The sequence below is a fragment of the Heliangelus exortis genome, chromosome 6 (genome assembly GCF_036169615.1).
Source record: "Heliangelus exortis chromosome 6, bHelExo1.hap1, whole genome shotgun sequence".
In the NCBI taxonomy this organism is placed as follows: domain Eukaryota; kingdom Metazoa; phylum Chordata; class Aves; order Apodiformes; family Trochilidae; genus Heliangelus; species Heliangelus exortis.
Window position 1 is genome coordinate 36,378,202 of NC_092427.1, and position 15,931 is coordinate 36,394,132.

Here is a 15,931-nt window from a genome sequence, read left to right on the forward strand (position 1 = left end):
AAAAGAATTAGTGTTGTGTGATGCTCACCAATTAATATGTTTGTATTGACTATGTGCTTTTCCTTTAAGTACATGCTTTCAGTAATATCCCTCAGCTTACTGCTTTCTTAATGAACTTTATTATATAGGAAAAGAATTTAATAAAAGAAATTACGTGAGTAGAACAAAGTGATCAGTGATCTCAAGGATTTTATTACAAAGCAATAGTAAAAAGTAATAATGGGATGTTGCCTGAACACATAAAAGCATCATAATTGCTGTCATGCTTAATAATCAACATAAAACACATAAAAGCCAGGGTACAACTGGGACCATAGAGAAGAAATATAAATTTCTCCTCTTTGAACTACTAGGATCTGGGTAGGGATGAGCAGCTATTAACTACCATCTTCCTGAGGGAGGGGGAAAGAAAGATGTGTGGGGAAGGCTCATTTATATATTTATGTTTCTGTGGGTCTCAGATTTTTATCTGGAGTATTTTCAGCCACAGCTCTGTCCTAGGCTTTCTTCTCAACATCCAGACAGAATTACAAGGCTTTCTTTTCTCTCTCAGATCTCTGAATACACTTGCACTGTATCCAGTGCTTTTCTTCTTGCTCTGGTTTCATTATTAGAAACTACTGAAAAATGTCTGTCTTGAGAATAACTGGTTAATGTTGTTAATGTCACAGTGACACTCACTGCCACCTGCCAAGTGATTGTTTAGGTTCCAAAAAAGAGAGAATATTTTGACTTTTTAAAAACAGTCAAGGTTATATTAATAAGTCTCCAAGAAAATCTTCATGCTTGAAGACTTAAGCAAATCCCTGACTAGTGCCATTAATATTAGATGCTTAGGATTTATTGCATGAAGCTACAACACTGGCTGCTTGTTTCTCTTCCCTTTTCACCATCCCTTAGTGTCCCTTTGGGAAGGCCAAGTTACTTCTTTAGGTGACAGAGTGAAACAAACAGTATTTCTTCTGCAACTTGGTAGGTTGACTGAAACCACCATGTTTCACTTCATCCTGAAAAATTCTGCTGTGAGTGGAGCAGTTGAAAAACTTCAGCTCAGAGGATGCTGACCTGCAGCAGTGGCCCACAGTGTCCCAGCCTGGAAGTATCATAGAATCCTAGAACTGGCTGGGTTGGAAGGGACCTCAGAGCTCATCAAGTCCAACCCTTGATCCACTCCCGCTGCAGTTCCCAGCCCATGGCACTGAGTGCCACATCCAGGCTCTTTTGAAATATCTCCAGGGATGGAGAATCCACCCCTTCCCTGGGCAGCCCATTCCAATGGCTGATCACCCTCTCCAGAAAGAAATTCTTTCTAATGTCCAACCTAAACCTCCCCTGGCACAACTTGAGACCTCTTGTGCCCTCTTGTCTTGCTGAGAGTTGCCTGGGAAAAGAGCCCAACCCCCCCCTGGCTCCAACCTCCTTTCAGGGAGTTGGAGAGAGTGATGAGGTCTCCCCTGAGCCTCCTCTTCTCCAGCCTCAACACCCCCAGCTCCCTCAGCCCTTCCTCACAGGACTTGTGCTGGATCCCTTCCCAGCCTCCTTGCTCTTCTCTGGACCTGCTCCAGCCCCTCAATCTCCTTCCTGAGCTGAGGGGCCCAGAACTGGACACAGGACTCAAGCTGTGGCCTCCCCAGGGCTGAGCACAGGGGCAGTGAGGTTAGGAATTTGTCTGCTGGACCTCTCCATGCTGGTTGCAATATATCACACCTGGTTTTTAATGGGATTTTTTTGTCTTTTCATTTTCAGTCCTAAAATCCAGTTGAACCAACCAGTGTTGCTTCTCTTTGTTTCCCCAGTCTTGGGAGCACAAGGGAAAATGCTGATTTTCTGATAGAGCAGTCAGAAAAACAATCAAGCCATGGCTGTGAATGGACCCTTAGCAGCATCCTTGAACATCTCCTGTCTTTCTCTGATTCAACCAATCTGTAAATGCTTACTGGTGTTCTTTTAAATCAGATACACTCAATGAAGAGCTGGCTGGTGCATCAAGCTGATGACTGCCTTGTCAGTGAGTGGAGCAGCCTGTTGCTTCGTGTCAGCCTCTGATGAAAACCAGAGAGAAATGTTATGCAGCTCTGGCAGCTCTGAGGGTTTTTTCCTCCATCCACCTCAGGATATTTTGACTTGCTTTCCAAATATCCAACACAAGGAGCATTGCCAGTAATCAGGGAGCCAGTAAAGGGTACCCACACTGGTTTTTCACTACTTTTTTTATTATTGTTATTGTTAGCACAAGAGCACTGGAAAACCCAGAGCATGTTGGTTCTGAAATTCTCCTGAATAAGGCACACTAAACATGAGTATGTCACTTTATAAACACTGTTTTTCTTCATTTCCTGTGGGCAGTAAATATGAAAGTCAATTCCTTGGAAAGGAGCAGAATTAAGAAGTTATATCCTAAGACTGAAGCCTTTTCACAAGCCTTTCATGATCAGGTCAGGGCTGCTCCTTCCTTCACACCCATTATTCTCTCTTCATCCCCCTGGCAAAGCCAACAGGAGGGCTCATTGCCAGTGACATTTCTGCTGAGAAAAAGAAGCTGCCTCCCTCCTAGTGACATCCCCAGGGATGCTGATGACAGCCAAGTGGTGTTGCTGACACAACTGGGGAAATGCATTGCCAGGAGGATTTAGGGCTCTCTCCCCAAAGCACTGGAAAGTCATAACCTGTGCAAGGGCTCCACGAGATGCCTGGGGCAGCTCTGGCTGGGGTGCCTGATGCTCCTTGGCATGGAGCAGAGTCCTGTTCCCATCCTCAGCTGTGTGGCATCTCCAGGTGCCCTTCCCAGAGTGCAGACCTCACTGACTGCTTTAGTTCTAAGGCTGCTATTTTTACAAGTTCTAAATTGGTGGCTTGCAAGTTGCTCATGGAAGAAGTGGAGTCCTGCAGCTAAGGTGCTCTGCCTCACTAACCAAAGCAAGACAGGGGTTGGGACAGTTTTTCAGCAAGTTCATTTCAATTTGAAGCAGTGCACAAAGCTGCTGTGAGCTTCTGCCTCTTGTGCTACATATGCTAACAAATCAACCAGTTGGGTTTAATAGCTGAGGATTTGCAGACAACAGGGAGTGTAAGTGGTTGTTTTCTATCTCAGAGACAGCAGGTCCTTACAAAACATGTCTTCACCACTCAAGCTCTAAAGAATAGTTAGGTCAGTCTAGTTAAATATCTGAACCTCTGCATTTTATTTCCAAAATACAGCTACTGAAATCCTCCACAGTCTGTAAGGTGGTTTTTGTTTTTTATTTTAGCTGTTTCCTACTGGCATAGGAAGTGCTGAGCTGACTCAAGCACGAGTTAAGAGTGACACCAAGTGGTTAAGTAGTTTATTCCTGTGTGATTTTTTCAAAAGATTTTCCTGCTTTATATTTCAGGCTGAAGCTTAGATCTTGGCTTGGTTTTTTTTTTCCTACTCGACAGTCCTGATTGTGTCACTGAATATTTTTCCTTCTTAATACACACACACAAGATCTCACTTGTTTTATAAGCAAACATTATCCTCGGATTTGTGTTCCAATTCTTTCTGTCCATATTATCTGAGTGAAATTCCTTTTCTCTAGAATGAGGCAATTCCTGGGGTTTCATGAGCTGTATGGTGAGAAAGATTTGGCACTGTTCTCAAAGAGAATTAGAAAAGCAGCAACACCACCACCATTTTTTGACTGTAGAACAGTAAAAAGGATCAGCAGTAAAATGTGCTTTTAGGTAAGGAATCTTCAGGGCAGATCAAAACTGCACAATTCTTTCTCTTCCACTTTTTAAAATGGTATTTAGTAGCAAGCTCTTCCCCTGTTTTCTTCCTCACCAGAGCTCTCTGAGGGACAGGTGTGAAGTAGCCCACTTACAACCTTGAGAAAATCCAATTCTTGAATCACAGTCCTGCCAGAAAACTCTTTAAATAATTTTTTAATTCATATAATCAGCAAACTAACAGCTCTGATGATAGTTGTGCCCTTCCTTATCAATCAGTGAATGATTCTGGCTGGCCTTATGAACAGCCATTTTTCTCAACTGAGGTAATTCCCAGAAAGATCTACTAGCCTGAGATGTTGCTTTCTATGGGAAGCAGCAGGATTTAGTCAAAGCAGTCTTTTTTTTCCAAACTATCCTGATTTTCCCAGCCACATCCAGCATAGAGAACTCCACTCCTTTCACTTCTGTGGCCAAAAACAGGCAGGAAAGGGAATCAGTGTTCCAGAACACAAACAGCAGACAGAAAAAGCATTGTGCCTGTCCAGAAAACAAGGCTGACAAAAGAGAACACTGGAGAGAATAGCAGTGGGGATGGCAGAATGAAGGTTAATTTGAACAGGAGTCATTGGAAAGGCTCTGTGTTAATGACCAGTCCTGCTACCCATGGGGAAAATAGTAGCTGTGTAAGTGCTTCCATTAAAAGTGATGCTAAAGACAGCAGATCTTTGATTTATGAAACAATTCCTTAGGTCAATCTGCCAGTCTTTCCAAAAACACCATCATGAAATAACTAGTATTTGAAATTAAAAAAAAAAAAAATCAACACTTTTTGCTGCAAACATCAAATTGTTGCCATACATGAATTCTGGCATCCACTGTAATCTCTCTGCTGCTGATGTAGGACAAGTGTGTTTGTGCCACTGAGTTGGAAGGTGACAATGTTTCAGATGGTGCCCCTGTGATCTCAGTAATTATCACTTCCCCTGCCAGGGTAACAAACCAGTAGAGCAAAATGCAGTTTGCCAGCAGTGAGAACTCAAGTAATTCAACTGCAGAAGCAGCTGATGTGTCAGGATGGAGTGAGAGAAAGCTGCATGGGATCCCACTGGGTTTTGTGGAAAAGGAAGAGCATTATCTTCATAAAGGGACCAGAGCTATTTTATATATTTTTTTTTTAGTTTCAGGAAATACTGTATTTGGACATTGCTGTTACATTTTTGTTTCTTACAAACCTGCTGAACTATTTCTTGTGTTTAACTCAGTTTTGCAGGGAAAATATCAGTGTGTCCTCAGCTCCTTTATGTGATTTATAGAGAGAGCATGAAGCTCTTCAGGAATGTTCCTCCCATGCCTGCTGCCTGGCACTGCTTTGCCATCCTCTTCTTCATGTTTTCCATTTATCTGCTTAATAACTCAACAAATATTTACCTTTGTGTGATACCTGTACCAGGCCACTTAAAATCAAGACACCAAGTTGGTTGGCAGTAGGCACTTTCATGGGGTTTTTTCATGAGAAAAAACCCTAGTTTTGCCAAAGGTTTTTTTTCCCAGGCACTTTTTTTAAAAAAAAAAGCCTAATGCATTGGTTGCCATGGCAGCTGCCTCCCTACCTACACCAGAGCAGTGCCTGGAGGTGTTTCTGCAGTGGTGACTGCAGTGCCTGCTGCAGAGCATCCTTTGGGTTTGGAGCATCAGGTGACTGAAGCCTCAAGTGACAAACACACCCAAGCTCTTTCTGGCCATGCCTCACAGTGCTCAGCATTTAGAGAAGAATTTAGAGCTGCCTGATTTCCAGAGAGGTTTGGTGTTTTCTCATTGTGACTGTTTAAAGTTACTTAATAAGAAACCTCCAAAGAAAGACTGATAAAAGAGCTGCTTATGCTTTAAAATGAATTCCATATGGCTTCACATTCCCCACAGGAAAAAGCATTTTGCTATTCCTCATCCATGCTTGAGCAAGTTGAGAGCTCTGTTGCCATCTCTCTTTGAAGAAGGGAATCACAGAACCACAGAAGAAAAACTAAATGCAAGAAAAAAATCATTTTTGTCAATCAGTGGCAAACTAGGACTGTCCCAAATCTTCTTTTTAAATCTGTATCTGAGACCTGAGGCCAACCTGGGAGATTGTATCAGGAAGTATTTTGAGGTGATGCTGTTTATCTCCTTTTTCAATAGGATTTAGATTTTTCAGTATTTAATTATTCATAAGCCAAGTTCTTCCGTGGTTCAGCCTTGAAAACATCAAGAAAGCTCCAAACCCTCAATCAGCAGTCACTGGAAAATAAGTCCTAAAATTATTTCGTGGTGGTGTGAGCACAGAGCAACCTAAAAGTAGCATTTTTCCAAAATGGAGAGGCAGGGAGGGAAGCACATTTGTGTTTGGTTTGGTTTAATGCAGATTTCAGTTCTATAGGGGAAAAAAAAAAAACCACTGTGAAGATGCAGGCAGGTTTTGAGACATATGAGATGCCATATGGGATATTGCTGAATCGTGGGACTCAATTTAGCTCTTGCTAAAGCTGTTTTATCAAAGAGATATTTTGAATTGTTTTCATACAGTTTGTGGAAGTTAATAAAATATCATATGAAGCAATCTCTGAATCCACCCTCGACTGGCAGGGAGAAAGAAAAAAAAAAAAAAAAAGCTGAGAGCTGTTTATATTCATTGGTGTCCTTTGAAGTGCCAGTCAAATCAGCTGTATCAAAGTGACCATGAAATTTTACAGTATTATGAAGAACACTTCAAAACTGTCACTTTTTTAATGTCTTATATATTTTGGGTTTTTTTTTTGTTTTGTTTTGTTTTCGTTTGGTTTTTTTAAATCAAATCAACTGTACATTTCTGATAAGCTCTCCACTAACCCTGGCAAAATTGTTCTGGTGCATGAAAATTCTAGTAATTTATGTGCCTGGTACTAGAGCAGTGGAGCACCAGATTTTCAAGGAAATCTCAGAAAAGATTTTATACAGTGTGTGCTTTCAAAAGCCATGAGCAGGACCAGTTTTCCCAGCAGGAATTACCAGGCAATATCATCCATGTTAGCTAGAGGTGAGCTAAGTGAATTATTGCCTCTTTTCAAGGAGTCTCTGTAGGTCCTGTTTGAATATTATATATGTGTATATACATATAACATGTTATCTATACATGTAATTTGTACATATTATGTGTATAAACACAAATCTATATACAGTATGCTCTCCTGAGCTGTGCAAAGGTGTCCTTAAACCCTAATGTAGGCAAATACCAAGTGCTCTCCTACTCTGTAGCTAAGAGTTATGAGCTGCTTTTTGGGTTAGGAAGCTGGATGAAATTAAGTTAGCATTTGTCCATTTAGGATTTTGCAAGGGAGTCATCCTATTTCCCTGTTAAGAAAATATCCTTTTGCTTAGGGAAGGCAGAACTCATTTTCCCTGTACTTAAATATTCTGTCTGAGAGCAGCCAGTATCAGAGATGCTAAACCTCAGCTACAGGAAGCCCCCCTTTGATATAAGAGACTAAATTCCCACATAGGCATCCTGATCCAGTCCATCTGGAACTGTCAAAGTGTTTTCCCTAAGGATCAGTAACCTCTCTGCTATCCCCAGCTCTCCCCAAGTTGCATCCAACCCCTCAGGTATGGTGTAAGGGCTAAACCAGGATCAGCCCTTCTTATTGGACATTACTGAGTGACAAGACAGAAATGACTGCTCAGGTTTTTTTCAATGAGATAATTATGCTCTTAGGTCTTAGAAAATCATTTAATAAAGTCCTCATGCTGTCCATGTTAACAGCACCCTGCTCACAAGGAGGGAGGAAAAGGAAAAGAATCATTAATGAAGGACTGAAAACTAAAAATATGAACTCCTTTTTTCTACCAGAATTAAACTGTCTTGTCTAATAAAACAGTACCCAAGTCAGGGTTTTTTTCTAGGTTTTCTACTTCTTCACCACACCATGAAATGTGTAAGAATCAACAGTCTTGCCACCTTTACAAGTGGATGCTGCATCTTTTCTCATACTTCTTAGATTCTTACACATTTCCAGGCTTGAAAATGAGTGGTACCTTTGTGCACAGGCCACTGTTACTCAAATTTCTTAGGGGAAAAAATACTTTGCCTTGCATATTGGAATTTTAAAGAGGAAGAGTCCACCAAATTTTATTTTGCCAATTTTCATATCTGCCAAGTAAGTTATTTTACCCATTTATTTCTGCTTTTATTTGCCAGGACATCTAACAGAAGGGTCCTTTGCATAAAAAGTGAGACCAATTTGATGACTTTTACCAATAGAAAATTGTAAGAACTGGCATTTGGGTAAATTTCTGCATCCCAGAATAGCAATCCCAGTCTTTATGTACTTTCAACAATCTCAAACTTTGTGGTTATCCTGTGTCAAGGAAAATCATTGTTCAGTGTACTCAGAATTCTTCTATTAATTTAAGTAGAAATATTTTGGAAAATCTTGAACCTACTGAGTAGGATTTTCCTGAACTTTAAAACAGTGCTGCACATCCTTAAAAGAATTCCTTGTTGTTACACAGAGGTTGCTCAAGGATGGGTCATTGCTCTTTGCTTGATTTTTCATATTTTAGAAAATAAGGTGATTATATTACAGCAGGGATGAGACCTCAGCAGCCAAATTGCTGCTGCCTGCAGGCTCCCAGCTGCAGCTTCCCTTGGGAATATCAGGCATGGAGTGCATCCCAAGGCAGCTCTCACTCAAAAATAGGAAATTTGCCTCAGCAGCTGCAGAGGTCACTGAACCAGCTCACACTGTGACTTTGCAAGGACTTCCAAAGGAGAGGAAGCACACATTTATTAGAAGCTCATTGACTTTTAATAACTGAGGACTGGAGAGGGTTAGTAAACCACTTGAGCAAATCAAAGATGTGATGCAATAAGAAAAATTGGAGTTGCAGATGAAGCATTTTTGGAGGTGTGGACAAGAAGAGCAGTGAAGGAGGCTGGCTTCAAGCCAACAGTATTTCAATTTGTAAAAAAGAGCTATACTTTTATTTTTCTTGAAAAAAAGTGCTTCCATTTGGGTTGCTTCCTTTTCCATTTTGGTGGGGTTAAGAAAAGCAAACCTTAACAATTCAAAGATGATTTTGCTTGCTGATAGAGTGTACCTATTGCAGTCATGATTGACTGAATAACACTTCAATTTTTTCATTTGTATTTACTTCCTATTTTGTATTGAGTGGAGTAAACATTTTCAAAATAGTAACATTTTGGATTTAATATCAGGAAGTTAGTTTTATGTAATGGCATTAATGATTTCAGGATGAAGATTACAGCCTTGCACTTCAATTTTTCCCTTCAGATTATGAAATTCTTCTCAAGGTCTCTGAGCATTTGTGCTTTGTGACAGCTTTTCATGCAAAGGAAACACCGAGTCATAGGGTCTTGGAGCAAAAACTCAACTGTTTTTTCCCAGTTTCCATTAGTGATGGATGAACCTTGTAACTCAAGTCCATAAGCAGAACTTGTTCAGTCACAATTTTTCTAAGTAGTCCTTAATTTGTGTCAAAACAGCTTTTAAATTTAAACTGGAATGGTTATTTCTGACTAATTCTTTTTGGAGATGCTTGCAATAAAATAATAGGGCTTTTAAATCCAGTTTAGAGTCTCTGAGTGCAAAATTGGGCTTTTTAAGCTCTAAAATAAGAGCTAAGGGCTATCTACTTGAGTGGTTTCCTCATGTAGATGAGCTCCTTAGGTTCTTTGCCTGATGAGCTCTTCAGTGTCAATGGACAACTGCAGTTTTTCAGCTTCAACTTGCTTCCAATCCACCCAAAACCAAATTTGTACTGCAGTGAGCATGTAAACATTTACTGACATTTTTTTCCCTGTGTAAGTTATGTCTTTAAAATAAACCCTTCCCAAAACTTCCTCAAATCTTGATCCCGAGTGACTAAATATGCATTTTATATTGTTTTGAATAATTTATTATTTTCCACACTGGCTACTATGTTACATTTATTCCTGCTGGACAAGTAAATCCATCTCTACACACAGAAGTTTCTTTCAGCAAATATATAATTTTTCTTTTCAGATGGAAGGCAGCAGAGACTCAGAGAGGTCTGACACCAGGGCAGCAGCAGCTCATTTCCAAAAACCTCTTCCCTGAGCAGCAGAGTTGTCCTTAACTGCACTACCATGACCAGGGACCTTCTATAAAGGTAACATTGCTCTGAACAGACCATTCCACCACCTGCCAAGTGCTGCATGAGCTCAAAACAAACAAAAAATAACAAAATGACAAAAAATGACAAAAAAATGACAAGAAAAAACAAAAAATGACAGAGGTTCACTCATTTTAAAAGCCTGTAGTTAGAAATTGAAGGATTCTTCTCACAGAAGGTGTTTTTAACAAGACTGTAATTGAACACATTTTATTTCTGGGAGTTTCCACATTAGATTTTGCATTTTAATATATAAGTGGCTGGTCTGTCAGCAATGAGGCACACTGGGCTCCAGGCAATGATAGGACAATGAGATAGGAATTTTGTGGTCTAGGTGAGAAGTGGTGATGGATAAAATTATTTCTGACTGCAAAGAGACAAAAAAACTTCAGGGTCTTTTGGCAGAACACAAAGCATGGACCAAATGAAGTGTTAAAAAAAAAAAATATTGTAAGTATTTTGTCTTTTCCAAACCAGTCTGCTTTAAAATGGCAAATGGTATGCTGAACACAGCTACAATCAAATTGGAAACATTTCTTTTAAAATTCCCTGCTTGCTTTGACTGAAATTATTTGCCAAATATTTTTAGCTTCCTGAAATGTTGAGTGAGAAATTTTCTGCTCAGCCAATACAAATTTTTGCCTATCTCTTTGCCAAAATACCTTGCTACTCAGCAGAAAAGACAGATAATTGTTCTTCCTGCAAGTTCATCTTTGCAATTAATTAGGTAGTAAAGATGGGCATCACTCCCAGCACAGAATTAAGGCTGCCTGGAGTTTTTAGTATATTTCAGTACCATGACAGAGATGCCTTGAGGCTTTCTGGCTTTTTTTTTTTTTTTTTTTCATAATTAAGGGCTAGAAATACAGTCATGTTTTCCTGTTAGCAAATCTGAGATTCTGATGTAATTGTGTTGCTGTAGCTGCTGGCTTTGAAGGCTTTGGATGTTCTGCCTCTTCACCCTAGCCTGGCTCTGACAACAGCCAGGATAAGCTCTCCAATGAAATATTTGCAGCTGGCTGTTCTGGTTACCTCCATTCTATGCAGGAGCAGCCCCATGAAATGGATGTGTGATCACATCTCCTCCTCCTGCCTGCCCTCAGGAGATCCAGCAGCTGAATGGTGGTTGGGTGCTGTACAGCAAAGCTGAGATTCAGCTCTGAATACATTCCCACAGAGACTGAAAGCTGGAATCAAACAGAAAGGATAGGGCTTCACCAGAGGAAGGTTTCTAAAAGTACTTTTTTCTTTATTTTTTTAATATTTTTAAAATTATTATTATTTTTAAGCTAGCTTTGCATTCCCTCAGGTTGGCAGGTGACAGAAGGAGAGCACAGGGAATTATTCCTGTCCCTGAGCTTTACTGCTTAGTTAACCAGCTGCAGCAGCACTGTTGTGGTTTCCATAGCAAAGGGCATCCACATATTTTTTTTTAATCTGGCTTTTATTAACACTCTGAAAGAAACAAAAGTTGAACTTCCCATGAGGAAGCTCTGCATGTGCAAATTCTGTGAACTGCAGTCAGAACAAAATGATTCTTGACTTGGTGGAGGAAGAGCTGCTCTTGGAAACTTCAGGTTCATGCTTCTGGAGTACAGAGAAATTGCTGCTCATAAATACATTGTGTCTGCTACACTTTTAAATCTCCATCTTCCCTCTCCTGTGTGCACTTGTGTGTGTGGGGGGGAAATACCTAAAGTCACATACTGCTGCCTTCCAAAAATCAGAAAGTGAGCTGGTTAGAAAAGTGGGATCAGAGGAGGGGTGAATTTTTTAAGTTTAAAAAAAAGGTGTAGATCAAATCTCAAATTCTAGAGCCCAGTCCTGAATCACTCAACAAACCAGGAGATAAATAAGAGGACAAGTGTATGCTTTGTAAAAGCCTGGCATTTTGACAAGATGCAACTAATTGCTTTTAACCCTCTGGCAAACTGAAGGAAATAGCCAAAATATCCAAAATTTGATATTTCTTCCTTTTCCATGAAGGTATCCAACAGAACTGCAGCCCTGCAGGCAATGTTAACATGCAAGCTGTGTTACCTGTGCAGCAGGATGCAGTGCTGCTGCTAAGTGAAACTTCACTAAGAATGATCTGATTTGTGCAGAGATTTAAAAAAAAAAAAGGGTCAAGACATGAATAAATTCTTTGGAGTATCATTGAATTAATGGAAAAGGGAGTTTGGATCAAGCATTTCAGCTCTACAATCATTTATATTTATATCATTAGAAGGAAAGCCTAGAAAAGAGTAATTACATTTGTGTGCTTGGTATTGTTCATAAAAGATCCTGAAAAATTAATCAGGATCTGAAGAGTTAAATATTCTTCCATGAGACAAATTTAACAGGGGAGTAGTGGAAGCCTCTTCTTTTTTTCCCCTTAACATTACATTAGACTTCATGTATTCAAACTGAAAGGCCAAGCCTGCTTTAGCCATTTTAGATGGGGTTTAGAAATGGACCTGCTGACTTTTTCCCAAGCCATTTCAGGAGGGATGTCCCTTTTTCTTAGGAAAAGATATTTCTGGCCTCTCAAGTCTGCAGAAATTCTGCTGTCTGTACAAAAACCAGGTGGGCTGTGCAAGCTTGGATGAATAACTTGAGGTTCCCCAAGGCTTCTTGTATCACTGTGAAGTTAATCATCAGGCAGAGTTTCTTAGAAGGCCCTTGGGCTTCTCTAGATGCTGATTTTAATAACCAAGGCAATGGGATCAAAACAGTATCAAAAAAGAGACACAAAAAAAAATCCAAATCATTGCCAATCTATTTAGTGATGTTACTTGCATACTTCATGAATACACTCTCTTATCCAACATCACAAGTGTTACTTAGTCCCCAGACCTGTGCTCTTTGCAGGAGGCTTTTCTGAATTTTTAAACTACTGCTTGGAATATACTGACTTTCTTGATGTCTGGCTGATGCCTTTCCATACAAAGAAATTCACCTTGAAAGGGACTTGTTCTTAAGAGCAGAGAGAGGTTATTCAGGATTCATTATCTTTCTGCATTTGACTGCACTAGTAAACCAACAGTAAAAAAAAAAAATATATATGTATACACAGTAAGTTCAATGTCCTCTGGAAATGTTTAATCTCACCTCTAAGAACATATTTATATGTTCTTATATATAGGATATATATATATATATAAAAACAGTTCTTATATATAGGATATGCATCCTCATTTGTGGTTGTAAGCAGGTAAAGCAAGACATAGAACAACTATCTCAGATTTCAACACTGATACTTTAGAAACAATTCCACCATCTAAGATTTCACAAAAATTATGTGAGAAATGAAGGGCAGAGCTCCACTGAGAGAGGCTGCAAGATGGACAGGAGCCACAGGGAAATACTGGTTCAGCATTTTGTCCTAGGTGAGGGGGAGCAGAGAGCTGATGATTTTAAGGAGAGTTCACAACCAGAATACAAACAGGGGAAAACTTCCTTTATTTATGATTTTACCCTCAGACAAGAAGCTGGGTGTTTAAAGAAAGACAATTTTACCATTTATGTATGAAAAACATATAAGGCAAAGTACAGTGGAATACTAGAAGCCAGACTCAGGAAACCTGCAATGACCTTGTTCCAATTTAGCCTCCAAAATATCCAAGTTTCAGAAGAACCCTAAAATACAATTTAGAAACCATTCCATATGAATGCTTCTGACAGCATCCTTAGACAGCTGCATGACTTAGAGGCAGTTCTGTAAGAAGTTGGGGTGGTTTTTACATGATTGGAATATTCATAAATCAATGACTAGTACAAGAAATCTCTTCTAAATGAGCTCCTTATAGATTTACAATGGATGCCTCCCTCAATGGAAGTTACCATGGTTACAGCAGAATTCTGCATGGAGCACACTTTCACCACAAATTCTTACACATTTTTATACAAATAGTTTGAACACACATCTTTCTTTTTCAAGTCCTTTTGAAAATGAGAGCTCAAGGGAAGGAAAATTCCGTGCTGGTGCCTCCATGCAGTGATGGTCCTGCTGCAGATAATTCAGGTTGGGGTGGATCTCAGGAGGTCTCAGGTAGGAGCAGGTACCTGGGGTTTTTGGGAGCACCAAGGATGGAGGCAGCACTGCTTCCCTGAGCAGTACCTGACAGCTCAGCCTTGTCTGCAGGAAAAGGGGCACAAACTCTTCCTCTCCTTCACAGTGTGGAGCACAACCAGCACAACCCTCTCTCCTTTCCTGTAGTAGTGCTCAGGGGTAATGTCAAAAGCCTCCTGGTCCAAAGACCAATGTCCTCTGAGGGGTTGTTATTAAAAACTATTTTTTCCTTTATTACTCTGATGCATTTTATAGCTCTGGCTGCAGCAGAGCGTGCCAAGCTTAATAAATAGAATGGTAACTCCTCTATAGCCTTGTGTCACAAAATGCCCCCTGCTCAAGACATCTTTGCTTGGCAGTGGTGGGTACTGGATGATCTGTCAATGTTGAAGGTAAAATTCAACATCCAACCACCTGCTGAGCTGCTTTTATTTAACAGACTTCATGACTGTCAATGTCCTGGCGGATCTTTTTTCATAAGATGATTTTAAAGTACTAAGGATTAGTTTCTGTGGAGATTATTGTTATGATTTGGAGTTGAGATAGGAAATTTCCCAAAATTTTGCTTTGTCATTCAAAGGAGAAATTATTAGATTATAATAAATTAGATTATTAGATTATTAGTAGTATATTGTTATTACTGTTGTTAGATTATTATATATTATTCTATTATTATAAATTATAGATTATTATTATATATATATTTATGTTATGTATATTATAAAAATTATTGTTATAATTTGAAGTTGAGATAGGAAATTTCCCAAAATTTTGCTTTGTCATTCGAAGGAAAAATTATTAGATTATTATAAATTAGATTATTAGATTGTTATTAGTATATTATTATTATTGCTAGATTATTATATATTATTATATTATTATAAATTCTAGATTACTGTATATATATATTTATGTTATGTATATTATAAAGATTATTGTTATAATTTGGAGTTGAGATAGGAAATTTCCCAAAATGTTGCTTTGTCATTCAAAGGAGAAATTTAAACAAGGTAAAAGGCAGGATATCATGGATTCAGATTTATTAATTTGGCAACTCTGAGGTGATGCTTTGCTTAACTGAGTGCAGTACTCTGGGAACACATTGTTTGATTTCTGCTTGGTGAATTCCACCATCAGCAAACCTCAAGGAACTGAGTGTCTCAGGATGCTTTCATTACACCCCTCTGCAGTGTCCTGACTCTTCAGGCAGCCAGAGCACAGGTTGGTGGGGTTGCTACTGGAAATCTGGAAGGCTTAAGGGGGATCTCTGGTGCTGTGGTGGGACTGCAGGTGCTGGGGGGGGTATGGAGTGGTAACATTCATTGAAGAGGGGCAGTGTTTGTATAAAACAGTAAGAGAAGGTCATTGCATTTATAAATTCCATGATCATCTTACAGTTCTTCTGAGCCATCAGAAGATGGAAGCAAGTCACAAAAAGTGTTCTTCATTTGCCCTTTCCTTTAAGTCCTGTGAAGGATTTCTCCACTTGTATAGGATAAGACATAAATTCAGAGTTATTACTTACTATTAATTATTCTCACGGGACAAGTTTGGCTCAAGGCTTCTTGTCCTGGTTTAGGAGACATGGCACAATCTTTTTTCCTTCTTCTTCCCCTCTCCCTTACTTGTCCTTAGTAAGTAAAATAAAGTAGAAAAGCCTGCATGAGGCCTAGGCTCTTTCTGAATCCAAAATAAATTTTCAGCCCGTTGTTCTTGATGTTTCAATTGCAAGTACAGTCTCAGAGGTAAAATGAAAGCAAAGTTTCTAAAGGTACTGAGGTATGATGGAAATCAGGCCCCAGGTACTGCCTGTGCCTAGTACTAAATGCCCCTGGTGAAATTTTTCCCTGCTCACACATCTGTCTGCATCCAAACACTTGGAATTTTAATGTGAATTTATCACAGTAGTGCTGTGAGGAGCCCCCATTTTACTCAAGTGCTTTGAATCTGGTTTGTCTCTGGTGAAAATTAAGTTTGCTGTTTGTCCCTCTTTAGGGTTTGTTTGTTTTTTAAAAATAATTA

The 15,931-nt window shown here is 39.4% G+C and overlaps 1 protein-coding gene across 1 annotated transcript in view; it reads left to right on the forward strand.

Annotated features, from left to right (window-relative positions):
* The first annotated feature begins 9,761 nt into the window (after positions 1 to 9,761).
* The window catches only part of SLC39A10 (solute carrier family 39 member 10), a 108,309-nt gene continuing 102,139 nt past the window's right edge, over positions 9,762 to 15,931 (forward strand). Inside the window, exon 1 of the mRNA XM_071747845.1 lies at positions 9,762 to 9,852. The gene's annotated coding sequence lies outside the window, so the exon portion shown is untranslated. The remainder of the gene's footprint in view (positions 9,853 to 15,931) is intronic.